A 16,263-nucleotide genomic window follows, 5' to 3' on the forward strand; every position below is an offset into this window, starting at 1 on the left:
GTCTTTGGATGGCTTTTAATTAGGAAACATTTGATACATACAAAAACACTTATAATCAAGAGGCGCCCATGTAATAAATTAATAAAATGAACACCAGGGAACTGACTGGCTATCCCAGAGTTAACCACTAGCTTAATTTTTTGTGTTTATGATACCCTTACTTTTTAAAAGTGGAGTTTTATCACCCACCACACTCACTTTCTGCCACCCTTTGTAATATGAGTGTAATTCGTAGCCCTGCACAGGCTATTATTTGGTTTCACGCTTTCTAAAGATGGCACCGTGTTCTTTAACTTACCCTCTTGCTCACTATGTTCCTAGATTTGGTTTTGTTGTGTGTAGCTGCTGTTCCTTCCTTTTCCCTGGTGTGTGATCCTCTCTGTGCAACTCAACCACACTTCAGTTATCCATTCCCCAGGTCTGTATCTCCAGTGCCCAGGTTTATGCCTTTATAAACAGGCTGCTGTCTATAAAAGCTGCATCAGTGCCGTTGTTCTGAGCAGGGTCTCAGAGGGGGACTTAAGATGGCTCTGTGCCCTTCTCCCCTTGAAGATCTCCTGACTGTCTTCCCAAGGGTCACCTGCTGCTGCCTGGAGCCATGGTCCCCACTGCCGGGACAAGCCAGCGGGAACCTTGCTGAGCTACTTCAGTGCAGGCACTGAGCTGGTGCTTCTAATTTACCATCTGTTGCCGTTTGAGAGCGACAGCCAGGTGTAGGAGGCTGGCTGGCCCTGCGAGGACAGTCTGTTCCTAGGGTAGCCTTCAGCTTTGTGAGTCCAGAAACACATGGGTGCTGCAGGGTGCTCCCCCTACACCCACTAATGAAGCTCATCAGAGACCATTGTTTACTCCATGCCAACTTTCATGTATGATGGAAGCCGTTCCCCCAGGACCCCACACCCAGAGACCCCGATCCCACCATCAGGATGCGTACAAAGTGGAAATGGTTGTTTGGTGAACATGGACTTGGAACAAGAGAAGGGAAATTCTCAAGAAGGTCATCACCTGGAAGAGCTCCGCAGGCTGTCTTGGTCCCATTCCTGAGACTACCTCTCCAGGGCTGAGAATACCCACATGTCTGTGCCCCCTGCCCAGGATGCAGCTGGACCAGCTCCGTGAATTTTCACTTCTCATCTACACACATGCCCGCCTTTCCTAGCGGTTGGACCCTATCCCACAGTCAAATTGGGTTTTGGTTTAAGCCTGTGTGACAGGAATCCCTTAACTTCTTGAGTGTTTTTTCACACTCAGAGTTCTGGGGACACTTTCCTGTTACCTTATATATCACCTGTCCTACTTTCCTCCAGAGAGGCAAAAAGTGGCTTATGATATAATATCCACTTATACTTTGAATAGGAACAAAGTAAAGATCGTCTGACTGGCTAGGCAGCCACAGAAGCATGCAAACACTTCTGATTATTTTCTTGCTCTCAAATCAGATGCTTGCAGTACAATCACTGTGCAGGACCTTTCCCTGGGGACTCTTGGGCATTCTGTTCCTTCGCCATCTGGAGGTCATCGCTGGGTGAGAAGGGCAGGAGGCCTGGGTCAAGGCCTGCCTCTGCATCACCAGCTGGCTTGTGACCAGACACCTCACAATTTTCTCATTTGTAAAATGAGATCACTGCTCCAGGAGGCTGCCGGCCTCCACCCGTGATTCTGTCCGATCAAAGTGAGACTTGGGCAGCTGCTACAATGAGAGGAAACCCTGGTTATTCCTCATTGGTATGTGGGTTCTCCCACAAGCCCCGGTTCCTGGACTGCAGGCCCCCCGCCTGCCCCCCTGCCTTTTTCCGCGCTCGAGCTGCTGGTTGGGGGATGGAGGGACGAATGAGACACTGAAGTTGGAGTGAGGAGGCTGGATCAGATTTTCATCTCTGTCACCTGCTGTGTAACCTTGTGAAAGTCATCTCCCCTGCCTGGGCATCAGTTAATTCCCACATTAATTAATTGCGGGGGAGATGATCTCTAGCATTTCACAGTAAGGTCGGGCTTGAAAAATTCATCCGCTGAGAAGCAAGACAAAACTCGCTTAAATACATGGTTAGAATAAGTGGGAAGTAAGTATGATCTGGCAGGTACTTAGGAAGGCACCTGGAAGGTGAAGACACCAGCACCCCCCGTAACACAACAGCTAAGGTCCGCGCAGCAAACCAGTACCGTACTTAGGCTGGTTGAAAGGAACACTCAGGTCTGCATCAGCGAGCAATTTCCTGCTGAGAAGAAGCCGGCAAGGCCAGCAGACCAGGTTAGGTAGGAGCTCTGTCTCCAGCAGCCTAGCGGGTGGGGCCCGCGCAGCTTTCCGGAGCTCTAATGAAAGGGGCAGGCTCGGCACGGCGGCAGCAGCAGCCAATGAGAGAGCCGATCGATGAGGTCATGGAGTTCCTTGGCCTTTCATTGGTGGGTATGTAAGGCTCCGGAGGGGGCGGGCCCGGTGATGGGTCGCTGATGGGTCGCTGTCCGGGACCGGGAGTCGGAGCTGGGAAGGCGAGTCTCCAAACTTTCTCCCGGCGTTTATCTAACATGAGAAGCAGCCACGCCATGAGTCGGGCCCGGTCTCCTGCAGTAAGAGATGAAAATGCCCAGAAGAAAGCCCTCTTATCCATCCTAGAGGCTGGATTTACTTATTCTCGGGAAACCCTCATTTTCTTTGGTGAAAGTGGAGGGTTGGTCTGTTCAGTAAAACATCCTCATTAACCAACCTTTAGGACGCTGAGCAAAGTCTATTGGCTGATCATCTGTTATTTCCCCCAGTCAGGTTGGGAACAAAGACATTTCTGACGGATTTCAAATCCGTGATTCTCAAACCCTGAGGGTGCAGAGCGGGATCGGAAGTCTGGGGTTGCACGCCAGGCTCCAAGCCCCGTTCTCCACACCTGACTCTGGAACCTGCAGGTGGAAGAAACTGGCAGAGCCCGGGTGTGGACCCCGCTATGGGAAACAACGCCTTTAAAGCATTATCAGAACTCGTCACAAATGCGAATGTATAGGCGGTGCCAGCCCAGACCTACCGAATCAGAAACTCTGAGCAGGGGTCCAGCCGTGTGTGTTTTAACAAGCTCTCCGATTGATTCTGATACACACTCAAGTTTGAGGACTGATTTAAATCAACTTACAACCTTTGAGACTGCTTCTGGAGTAGATAATTTAGGGGTGCCTGCCCTCCTATTGCCATGAACTCCTGGGAATCGCTGGGGCTCCCAGCAGCTACTGTGGTTTTGACTACAGGTAATTGGACCAGAGATGTGCTTGTGACCACTCTTTTCCCGGAAATTGAGTGGGGTGGTCCCGTTGGGCAGCGAGACCCTAGGGGTGCACTTGGTCCTCCAGGACAGCCCTGTTCTGCCATGTGGTCTGAGGAGCAAGGGAAGCCAGTCTGCGGAAGGAGGAAGAGTGAGGCAGAACCATAGGCCTAGAGATGGGAGACACCTTCCAGGCCCCAGCCTCCTTCCCAGACCAAATGCAGGTCACGGGCTCTGCCTCCCGGGACTCCGGGCACACTGGTCTTCCAGCAAGCATGCTCGGTCCCACCTGAGGCTTTCACAGACTGTTCTCTCCGCCTGGAACTCTTGCCCCCCGTCATTCCCTACACTCTGGAATGTCCCTAAATGTCATTTCCTCTGAGTGATGCTCTAAAGCAGCCCCACCTCCAGACACTCTCTAGCACATGAGCCTGCCTCAGTGCCTTCATTGTATGTGTCATCTCCAAGGCCGTCATGCATCTTTGCTTACTGGTTCACCACACACTCCTCAAGACCAGAGATCCCGTGGGTTTGCTCATCACTGGTGCTCCAGGGCCTTGAAAAGGGCCTGACACCTGCAGTGGTAAATCAGTAAACATTCGTTGAAGAAACATCACTGTCCTCACCTTCCTGAGGCCCCGCTGCCTTCCGTCCTCAGGTTGCAGGAGGCTCCCCTGCCACATTCTCTGATAACAAACACCACTCCTGGCTGACCCATGTGGATTCCTGTTATTTACCAATGTTAACCTACAAATAGAAGGCCGGAGTAAGAGGCAACAAGCATTTATTTGAGGTCCAAATGAACTGCTATTGGGGAACAGTGATTCGGGCAGAACTCCAAACAGTGTTCCGATTGGAGGGAGCAGACGAGGAGTTTTTACAAGAAAGGGAAAGGAAATCACTACCTAAATAGAAGAAAGCATTTCTACTGGTGTTAATAAGCCAAGGAAGGCATTTCTACAGGTGTAGGCAAGTTAATTAGCTGTGCACGGTGGTGCTAATTCTAAAGAGAGTCTGTGATTTTCAGGCTGGTTGTCAGTGTCTGCTTTCCTGTTCACTTGGCACAGCTGTTTGGAATTCGGTGTTGGTCTTGGCCAATCCAAAGATTCTTCTGCCCAGTTCAAACCTTCCAAAGGTCCGAGGAGTAAAATGCCCAGGACAGCTCCTTGTGGGTGGCAGCTCCGGCTCCATCTTGAAGCGGCTGCAGTTTGTATTATTTTCCACCCATCCAAGGACTCCTGAGGGGTTCAACTTTGTCTTACAAACAAGGAAACTAAGACCAAGTGACTTGCCCAGGGTCATGTGGCAAAGAGGAACACAGTGAGACAGTGGGGACAAGAGAACTAGCTTTCAGGCCACTGCTGCACCCCCAGGGCGACTCAGCCTCATGACCTGGGGTCACAGCCCGGGGCTTTCCCCACAGAAAGACAACCAAGTCAGCCATCCTGCCTCCTGTTGCAAGCTTTTAATAAATGAGTTTTGTTTTCAAAATGTAGCTCAGAATAGTCTGTGGTCAGCAGAAAGAGGCTGACAGCAACGTCTATTCCAGGAAGCTATTTTATTTTTTGATGAACTACCGCGGACCGGGCGGTTTGACTATGTCTGTTGCTGGAGGAGCAGGACAGATATTATTACACTGGTCCTCACCCCACGCAGATTTCTTTTTTAAGATGTAAAAGGACATCTTTTTAAAGATGTCCTTGGTGTTCCAGCCCCTGTTCTGCTGCAGTCAGGCAAGCTAACCCTTTTTCGCAGAAGAAAACAGTCCTCATGGCTACAGAACATGCCCCTCAGGAGCTCTCCCAAGGAAACGGGGCCCTTGAACTCGGCCAGGGACCTCGGCAACTGTGTTGAGTGGCTGGCTCAGCCACGGCCACGTGAGCGACCATAAATCAAACTCAGAGAACGCGCTGGCCAGGGAAGGCAGGGAGCATGAAAAACAGAATTAACCCAGGTGAGAATGAACCTTACTCACAGGAGGCAGAATGGCCATTTGCCCAGTTTTGTGGTCACCTGGGTTCTTTTTTTTAACAGACTTTATTCTTAGAGAGAGTGGGAAGGGAGGGAGAAACGGAGGGAGAGAAACGTCAATGTGCCAGAGAAACACTGACGGGCTGCCTCTCGCACGCACCCAGCTGGGGACCTGGCCCACAACCCAGGCACGTGCCCTGACGCAAATCTGCGACCTTTCGGTCTGCAGGACGATGCTCAATCGAGCCACACTGGTCAGAATGCACCTGGGTCTTCATCGCCTTTCCTGAATTTGGTGAATTCTCCGCCTGATAAGGCAGAATGCTCCTCCCATTGGAGAAACTGAAAACGCCGGGCATGCACGGTGCCAGATGCCCTGTGGCTACAATGAGGGTGATAACCTCAGCCCTGAGGGGCAGGGGCCACTTGGACCCCAGGGACAGATGCATCCTGTTCCGGTCAAGGTTGTTCCGGCAGCTATGGATGAAGCGGTGCAGGCGCCCATGGGTGTCCACACCCAGTAGTGGCGGCAGCACTCGCTCTCCTTGCCAGAACATCCTCAAGAAGGATTTCCAGCCTCTGTCGCTGGCTGCCCAGGAGGTGTCTGGCTGTATACAGCAAGAGCAGAGCAGACATTTGGGAGACCTTTGACAATCCAGTATGGAGTCACTGGCAGCCATGACAGTTATATCAAGTGCTCTGTTAAGACTGAGGTAATGAGGGGTAACAGGAACAGCCTTAGGAGGGGCCCGGAATACCCCAAACCAAAAGTCTAGACACTGAAAGGAATGGGACCCCTGCCCCTCATGGGCTGTAAGAACTCAGGGCTCTTATCACCCAGCACTTGAGCTGGGCTGCACCATGGGCTGTGCTTGGAGCCCTGCTGGGCCTCTACTCCATTGGACTGGGCCGCCACCGCAGCGCCTGGCTAGAGACCGACGCCTGTCTCTCCACCTACAGATGCTGCCAGCGACTGGGACCTCGTGCCTCTCCATTGCTCTGCTCGCTTCTGCAGTGTCAGCTCCCCCTCTCTGTAGCCCCTCGTGGGCATTGTGGACAGACACAACGTGTGTGACTCCTCTCAGGGATGAGCCCTTGCTCACGACAGCTGCAGGTCTGTCATCTCATCCTTAAGCCCTGGTCCAAACCATCAACTGCCACACATGGGCAGGCCGGGCAGGCGTCTGCCCACACACGGGGGTTTAAGAAGCACAATCTGGAAAGACCCAAAGCAGGACACAGCACTTCCGCTGCACTTAGCATCCTGGGCGCTCGACCCAGTGCCTGTGCCCCGCTGTCTTCTGCAGGCCATTGGCTCTGTGTGCCAACCTCTCCCTGCATCCCTGCCTGTGGGGCTATGGGTTCCCAGACAGTACGGGCTGTGCCTTAGTCCTCCATGCAGCCCCAGGGTGCACAGCTGCCTGGGCTCCCCTGCCCACCCACCCATTCAATGGGGCACCTTTGGAGGGCCCCCACAGGAAAGCAGAGGGCTGTCCCAGCTGACCCCTACCTCCCTCCACACCAGGCTCATCTCCTTTCCAGGAGGAAGGAAGAGGTGGGATTTGCAGCTCCGTCCTTGGTCATTTTGTCCTGCACTCTGTGCTTTTTCTGTACCAGGCACCCACCATCCCTCTCCTGTCCCAGGCCTTTGGGTATTTGCTTCTCTGAGCAGACTGAGTTGCAGAAAGGCTTGACCTGCGTCTCGGCCACTTCAACATCCCCCGCATCGTCTGGGTTGGTGCCATCGTTTTGAATGAAGAAACATTCACTGAATGGAATAGTCATGCCAGAGGTCACCTACCACATCTGTGTAGTTAGTGTTAGAATGCGTAACTTTTAAAACAAGTTTGAGATATAATAAATCGCAGAGCATAGAATCTTAGAGTATACAACTGTCAGTTACTGTTAATATAGTCACAGAGCTGTGCAACCAACACCACAATCAACTTGAGCACTTTTTGTTGCTCCCCAAGAAACCTCTGACCCATTAGCAGTCACTCCTAGCCGCGCCACTCCAGCCCCTGGCAAACCCGCACTGATTTTCTGTCCCTGTGGCTCTGCCTATTCCAGCCACTTCATATAAAGGGAATCGTGTAAGACGGGCTCCTTATAGCCGGCTCCTTTGACTTAGCAGGATGTTTTCCAAGTTCCTCCACACGGCAGCACATATTGGCGCTTCCCGCAGTTTCACGGCTGGGTAACGTTCCCTCGTGTGGACACCACATTTTGTTCACCCACTCCTCAGTCGTGAGCTAGGGCTGTTCCCACTTCTTGGCTGTTGGGAACGAAGCTCCCACAGAGGCTGGCCACTGGGCCGCCCCCCGGCGAAGCTTTCTTGGAGAGAATGCATGGCCCCTGTTACAGTGGCTCCCTCACCACGTCTCGGAAAGGAAGTGCGCTCATGATTGGGAGGACACCCGTGACCTTCGACCCAGGTGATGAGTCACGGTCTTCCAGTCCTGGAGGGAAAGACGCTGGGCTCCCGCGTCAGGAGGCGGAGTGCGTGGACACAGCTCTGCTGTGATCTGTATTTCTTCCTTCCTCGAAATTGGAAGTTAACATTTGGCATCCATTGAGCCTCTTTCCAAACTTTATCTCGGAATAAAACCCTCCTTGTTGGATGCAGTGTCTTGGCAGTAAATGGCAGAATTATTCCATTACTCTGCAACGCCAGAGGGAATGGCCCAACCCAGAGGGGCAAAGGTCGTGGTGAGCAAAAAGCAGCTTCCAGGGTGAAGAGGCCTGGAACACAAAGCTGGTTGGGTGTGTAGGTGTGGGCAAAAGGAAGGTTACTGTTGTAATACAAAGACGTAATCACGCAAGAACAAACTTGTGTGTGCTCACTACAGTAACCCTAATTTGACCACCTCTGTGTTTAATCCTTGCCACTTTACCTTGAGTACAAAATGTTTTAACAGCCAGAATGTACTTCACTGCATGTCCGTTTTTCTTTGATTTCATTGAATTCGGTTCCCTGCATAGTTATTAGGCAGCTCCTAAGTGTTCAGATGGTGCTGAGTCCCCTCCCTGCCTGCCCCTCCTAAGGAAGCAAAAGAGGAGGAAAATGTCCTTGTCCTCCTGGAGTCTGGGGTCTGCTGGGGAGACAGATGGGAGGCAGACTGTGAAAACAGCAGGACAAGAAAACACGGCGGAGCGGATGACCTGGGGGTGCGGCTCCTGACCGGTCTCTGCCCAGCACCCATTTTCTGTTATGTGCCCACTTGCCTTTTGAGGAATGACCTCAGACTGGGATCTGTTCTGTGCCTGTCAGGGAGATGCCCGGCCCTCCTCCAGCAGAGCCCGCACATGACACGCCGGGCAGCTAGGACCCTCCTCACAGGTAGCAGAGTCTTGCTTGGAGGCACAGGAGGATAAAGGAAAAAAGCAGCACACATATTCACTCAGCCTTCCGTGTCCCGCAGACCCCCTTCAGCACGATGCGCAGGTGAACCAATACACCTCGCCTTTCATTCCCCAGATGCAGGGAGGGCCAGCCCCGCTTCCCGCCCTCGCCCAGCTCCGTGCTGCGTTCCTTTGGTCGTCCCGTTTCCTGAGACCCAGTCCCTTTTTTGCTTAAGTTATTCAGAGGTAGTTTCTGTTGCTTTCAAACAAAGAACCCGAGTGGGACATCATTATTTTTAGGTCCACCAGAGCGGGAAAGGATTCGAGAACATGGCCAGCATGCAGCACTGGTAGAACTGTCCCGAGCCTGACCCAGGCAGGGAGGTAAGAACAGAAGCAAACGGCCCTGACCACGGAGAGCATGGAACCCTTCTGTGTGGTCCGATGACCAGAGATCTCAGCCTCTCCTGCCTGCTCTTCACCCCGCCCCAGTAGGGTCCCTACGGGACACCCCACATGGGGGTCACTGCCCAGAGGGCCTGTGGGTGGAGCCAGTTCTGTAGGTTCCTTGCTGGGCCAGGTCCACGGGCCCCAGAGGCCTCGTGGCAGGCGCAACCACCGCAGGTCCTCAAACCGAACCTTGTGCCATCTGCTCTCTCGCCCTGGGGATCATCTGGGTTAAACTTAACCCTTGAGTGGCCTCCTTTCCCCATTCAATGTGCTCTGGGCAGACTGTCTCCCTTCCCAGTTGTTTGGAGACTGTTTTAAGACTAGTTAGGAAAAACAACTGGAATGCTGACCTGTTGCTGGCAGCCCTCTCTCTCATGGAATCTCTGTTCCTCTCCTCCAGGCTGCGTGACCAAGCACTGGCTGCTCTTTGCTGGTGGGACCAGGCCTCGTTGTCCTTTGAAAAATCATCACAACATATTTCCAATGTGCAAAAAGGCGTAAGGAATACCACACTGGCGCCTGTGCGCTACCACGAAGCCCGAGAAAGAAGACATCAGAAACGAAATCAGGTCGCCTGGGTAAAATGCCTGCATACAGACCCCAGCTCTAGCCCAGCGCTGTGCAACTTGCTCATACACTGGGGTGGACAGCGACTCAAGGCGGGCTGCGATTAAACATAGCTTCTGGGTCTGATCGGATCGAGAAAAGTTGCTAACATTATTATCCCTATGCCTGTATTTTTCTGCATCCAAAATGGGCCGACACAGGCAGGCCCAGGTGTTGAGTTGAAATTTTGACTTCAGCCCACTGTGCCACGTTTCATCCTAACAATAACCACACAGCCGAGGTGGGGGTGCTGGTCAGGCACGAATGCAATATACCACCCAGGCCCCTGACCTCGCCCTCTGCCCAGGCCTCCCGGCTTCTTCAGATCCCAGCTCTCCCCATTCGGGGTCCCCCATCAAGCTGCACAGGGTATTACTGGCCTTAGACGCCCCCTCGTTGGTTGTCATCCATCCATGTCCACTATAATGTCTGAGCACTCTGAAAGTACCAGACACTTCACAGCACAGAGAACACCCCAGAGAATATTCTAGTCTTCTGCAGCCTGACAGCCTGTTACCGACAAAGAGTGGCTGAAAGACAATAACATAATCCCTATTTTGCAGGCAAGGAAACTGAGGCCTTGGAAGTCTGACCCTCCAAAGGTGGGAACCCGGCAGCACTGAGGGGTGGTACTGAACTTGCTGAGAAGTTGCAATTTGGAGGCAGAGTCCTCCCCAGACCTTCCGCCAAAGGCTGATTGTAACGTTTGGCCAGGCTGGTCCATCCATTGTTTTGTTTTCTAGCTACTCATGGGCTGCTGCGTTGCTGAGTGAAGGGACCCAGGGCGGCCTTAATCAGAGGAATCCCAGGGTGTTTCCTGAGCTCCACATCACTACCAGCCGCAGCCTCCAGCTAGCACAAGGCACAATTTGAAAGTACTGACTCAGGATTTTGCTCAGCTGGTCATCTGTGACATGGAAGTCTGAGAGAATAAGCCTAATAACATTTACTAGACACATCTACGGATGCGTGCCATACACTATTATCTTACTGACATATATTATGACTCTTGACCCGATCTCAGCACCCTGTGCAGCCGAACGTTCTGCAAAGTCAACGGGCAGATGGGGCAGCGGCCAGGCAGAGCCACCTGTCCGAGACATTGGGAGGTCCGAGGCTGTCCCCCTCACCCCACACCTCTACGTGGCAGTTTAGTCCCTGGCCTTTGGTATCACCTGGTTTTACACTGGGGATTATTTCTTCTTTGTCTCATAAACAGCCAAACACCTGCCTTGGTTAGCTGTTAATCCAAGGGGCCGGGCTCTGGGATTTCAAAATTGCGTCTACCGCCATCCGAGCTGACAGCAGCCAAACAAAGGTAAAGAAACAAAACATGAAGCCAAGCCCAGGACTGAGTCCGCATGTGAGGGCTGCCCCAAGACCAGAATAGGCCGAGGGCGGTCCTCAAGCAGTCCTGTTCCGTGTCGCCCCCTCCAGCCACGGATCCTCGTGCAGGGGAAGATGCCACCATTCCCTGGTGATTCTTTGTGGTGAAAGCATCTTCCATTTCGTTAGGAGGTTTCAGGGCCCACGGAGAGGGAGGGGAAGGGGACAGGGACTGAGAACAGGGCCACAGAAACAGGCGGGTGGGCTATCGTTTCTAAGAAATAAGGAAGGACGACGATTGCAAGAAGAGCTATGTCCCTAAATCGTGAACTGACAAACAGCCTTCCTCCTTAGCAGATAAAAATTCACTGCTGTTTTTGTGCATCCAGTTTGAAATGAGGCATTTGAGATGTCCTGCCGTTGCAAACTTGACGCAAATTATAAACAAATAGTGTGCTGGGCGCAGCCCAGATGCTGGGAGTCCAAAGTCAACCATAAACAAATGAAGCGTCACTCTTGGGCCAAGTAACCACCTAAGCTTCTAAGTTAAGGACACATTTATTCCATTCTCCAAGTTTTGTTTTAGCTGGTTGAGTTCAAGGTCACACTGTCTTAAGAAAAGCTCTCAAGTGTCAGTCCCAAGCAAAGCCACTCCTGGGAGTAGGGGAGAAGGGGAGAGATTTGCTCGGCTAAAGGCACTTGGAGACGGCACTGTTGTGGCCCTTTTTTTGTTTGGCTTCTAGCTCAGAGGCTGGTGCTTCTGCACCAACTCCCATCTTGGCTTGTTCATGGACCCAGCCAAGGAGAAGCACACACAGGAGACGCTGCAGGGAAAGCTCCCTGTACCCTGGGACCGTCTGGGGAGTATGTCCCCAAAGGCTCCCTCCCCGGCATGCCGGGGGGGCCAACTCCACCTGTGCTGTTGGCAGAGCCCAGGTTACGGTAACTACCATGTACTGAACACCTACCGTGCACCCTGCTTGGCCGTCCCAGCTGCTTTTGAACATCTGGAGTGCACGTGACTAGCCTTGGAGGAGGCCGTGTTACACTCATGTCAGAGATGAAACTAAGGCTTAGCTATGCGACTCGCCCAACACCACCCGGTTAGCAGAATGGGGGAGTAGGAATTTGCACCTGCAGAGATTTGAAAATATATCCACGAATGCTTTGGTAGGCTTCCCTTCAAAAGGTGGGACCTAATTCTGTCCCCCTGAAGTATGGCTGCCTTTGGTTGCTGGCTTCTAGAGAATATAAACCCTGTGACACCTGAGATTAGGACAGCAAAGGAACTGTGGCTTCCTCTCTGCCTTCTCTCAGGTCATCAGTGTAGCAGAAACCAGTTGTCATATTGTAAAGACACTCAGGCAGCCCCACTGAGCGCCAGGTGGCACGCTACCTGCTGAGCGAGCCACCCGGGGGGCAGACCTGCCAGCGCCAGTCAGGCCTTCAGTGATGGCGGCCCTGGGCCAGCATCCGCACCCTGACTGCAGCCCACGTGCAACTCACCTGAGCGGGAACCCACCCAGCTAAGCTGCTCCCAAGTTCTTGACCCCTGGGCACTGTGAAACAATAAATGGCTATTGTTTTAAACCATTAACTTTTGGGATTACCATATTTTGCATGGTATAATGTGCACATTTTGCCCAAATTTTTGAGGGAAGAATAAGGATGTGCGTTACACATGGGTATACTGATTACATACCTCGGTTACAATCATGAGTGTAATAATCTCGTGTACAATGCGCACAAAAATGTGAGTGTGCGTGATACTTGGCAAAATGTGGTATGTTCCGCAACGTTAGGTAACTGATACAGGCCTGTGCCCATCCCATCAACCACTGCTACCTCTAAAATAAGGAAATTTGTGACGACTCCTTTTGGCAGACTGAGAGAAGCTGGCCTTGGAGGGAAGGCGGGTGAGTTCCAGAGGATAAAGGTGGGGGATGATTGCTAAGGTAGTCAGGGTTGAATCATTTCTAAGGAGGTCTGAGTCCCAGAAGATTGGGTGGCTGGCCAAGGGCTGAGGTAGGAAAGACCCAGGCACCCCCTCCTTCTGACCTGCTCGGGGGCTGGATTCTTCTGGAGCCCTGAGGTCACTAGACAGGAAAAAGTGTGATGGATGGGCAGTTAGAAGACAAGACCTTTAGAGAGGTAGGAACAGAGGTAGTTTCCTCTCCTTTCAAGCCTCGGCAGAGGGTAGGCACCGACAGATGAGAGATCAGTGGAAAACTGTATTCCGTTAAAACTGCATTTTAGCTCAAGCAAGTTAATTCGAGCCATTCTTCTAAGCCATAAAATTACTGATACACACTGCTGTGTTTTTTAAATAATCTTAATTCCAAAAACACACTGTCCACCCTTCCCTTGAATAACGCTTCCCTCCCGCCCCACAAATCCAAATCAGATATCAAGCATTTGAACATTGACAGGTTTATTCTTTTCTTAAAGCTTCAACAGATACATCTTTACACACACAGAGAAGTTGGTAAAAAGTAAGCCCTTACCGCTTTGTTAAAAAGAAAACTCAGACCTACAACTTCTGGCCGAATTCCCAAAGCAAGAAAACATCCCATCTCTACAACACACCCACGCCCTGCCACATGTTTTCCAGCCGCTGCACCCATTCAGACACTGAAGACCACGAAGGGAGGAAAAAATGCATGCCTCTTATAAGTGTAAAAGACACGTAACTATGGAATTCTAAAAACCCTCAATAAATAGTTAAGAGCACAAAAATTCTTAACTCCATCTAGTTTACCCTTAATCAACAGCAGCACCAGTAGCCACTCTACTAATAAAGCACTCACGGGACGCTCAAATATCTATGCATATCTACAGCAACAAAGAAACCTGTGATGTTCAGCCCTTCTCAATAGTCCCGGAAGAGGGAAAATTCAGTGTAAATTAATACCTGAAGATTCTAGCCCAGCTACAATGAATCCATTTTAAAAAATCTACCACAAAGTGGTATAAATACGGGTTCCAGGAAAGCAGGTGTAGAGAAGCTACTACTTACTAAATATAGGAGATTAAGAAAAAATAGTCACTGCCTTTGGGGAGAATTAATACTGGATTAATACCCATAAAGGAAGGTGGCATTAAAGGAAGACATATAAAATTGATCCTTGATGTGAGAATAATGTTATTTCTTGCCTCTTAAGGATGAGACTCCAGAAACTCAGAAGAAAAGCCACACAAATAAAATTCAGATCACAGGCCAGGTTAAGCGATTGTCTCAAAGCTTTGCCCCAAAAGGGCTTTTTCAAAGAGCTTAAAAACCTGTTCTAATTGCCATCCAAATTAATATTTCCAACCAAAATAAGAAGAAATCTCCCAAAGCAAGCCTGTGTACAGACTTAAGAGTACCTTTTGCTTCTTTGCTTTTTTTTTTCAGTTTAATTTTTCATATTGAAAAATTCAGGGTAAGTTGAGTAGATGAGAAAAAGAGATAGATATGCAAGTAAAAAAAAGAAAAACCTCATCAAGCCAGGCAGAATATGGCAAAGACCAGCAAAAGGGAAAACGCAAGCAAGTTTCTGCACGTGGAAGTTTCCGCCCTTGATGACAAATGAGGACTCCGGTCCCAGCCGTCTGCGGACACAGCCTGTGGTCCGGTATAACAGACGCTCCTCTCCTTTTGAGGGAATGATGAATTAGCGACGGCTTATGAGGCAACGAACAGAGCCAGCCATACAATGGTTGCAAAGACACCCTCAGAACCAGCCCTCGTGAAACTGGAAACAAAGTTTTGGCCAGAGTGAACACGGACCCATGTGTGTGAACGGAGAAGTTTTGAAAGGGGCACTGAGTACAGCTCTTTCATTTTAGAAACACGTCTCCTCTGGCTGCTGATTCTCCTGCCTGAAAGGCCACCCTGGACGGCTAATGGCCGAGGGGACTGGGCAGCGAGCAGCTGTTTCAAATGAGCATGGTTGATTCGGTGGCTACACACAGAACGTAGCTGCTGCAGGGCTCGGAGTCGCAGGCTGCTTCGTGCTGTCGTGGTAACCTGGACAAGGTAACCTGGACTCCAGCAAGATCAGGTACGGCTTCTTTTAGAAAGGTGGGAGAAAGCAGTGGGAGCACTGTGAGGGTGGGGGTGTGGTGAGGGGCGGGGAGAGGGAGAACCCCAAACCCAATGAGCTAAAGGAAACCCTCACATTGTTTCATAGCCTCTTGCCTGGCGCTGCAGAAGAACACCTTGTCCCTGAAGAAGGCTCCCAAGAAGGACATTCAGCCCTGTTCTCTACCCTGGGGTCCCCTCCACCTCGCCCTCCCTGAGCGCCTGACATTGCTCACCAGGCTCGGACCGGGAGGACTGGCTTCTGGTTCTGAGGGGCCTTTACACAGCAGAGAGTCATCAGTGCAGTTGCTATCATTCGGTAAGAACAGAAGCCCGCGGTTCCAGCCCTTTTTAAAAATAGACTTCCCTTCCCTCCTTGCTGCCATAAATACTAAATGGAAGAAGATGCAAATAACAGGGGAAGAAAATATTTTCAAATTATTAAGAAAATAGAGAAAATAACCCAACTAATGGGGAAAACCATGCTAAAAACAAACCCAGGAAATATTACCACTCTGTCCTTTAAATAAGAATGGTGTTCAATACGAAGGTTAAAAGGCTTGCATCTTCTACCATGACATGTGACTGATTCCAAGGTTTAAGAAATTCTTGAACCAAGGTACACATCACAGCAGGGAGGGAGCAGCACAGCCCCTGGTCCAAGGTGTGCAGGAAGAGGCCAACGAGCACCTGTCGGGGGCATCACCGGGAGGGAACCTGGCTTCCGGACGCAAATTGCACTGGCTGACTTCTAAGCCTCCCAAACTCTAGGATGCCAGGATATGTCAAGAACACTGCTATGACTACACTTTGATCTGATCAACTATGCCGCCCTCTGAAACAGGCGAAGTCAGCTCAAACCACAAGGCATTCTGCAGATTTGGTGACTACAATGATCTATATTTCAAACCCACACTTAGACCCATAACATACACCATCCAGTTTCACTATTTGCGACCATAAATAACAAAGACACTTTTAACACTGAGTTGTTATATAATCAAGTTCTCATTGTTTAGTAGCAGGTACACCTACATTCTCCCCATCTTTGGGATCAGTGCAGCTTATAAATTTTTTTCCTATTCTCCAATTTATCTGTCAGCATGCTGGTGAGGTAGGCAGATCTACAGCACAGAGGCAGGACAGTGACATCTGAGGACGCACCGGGAGCCTCGTCTTCATCAAGACCAGGGGTGTCAAACTCATGTTCCCCGGGGGCCACGTCAGCCTCCCGGTTACCTTCAAAGGGCCGACATAATTTTA

This window comes from Desmodus rotundus, chromosome 7 (genome assembly GCF_022682495.2).
Source record: "Desmodus rotundus isolate HL8 chromosome 7, HLdesRot8A.1, whole genome shotgun sequence".
NCBI classification, from domain to species: Eukaryota; Metazoa; Chordata; class Mammalia; order Chiroptera; family Phyllostomidae; genus Desmodus; species Desmodus rotundus.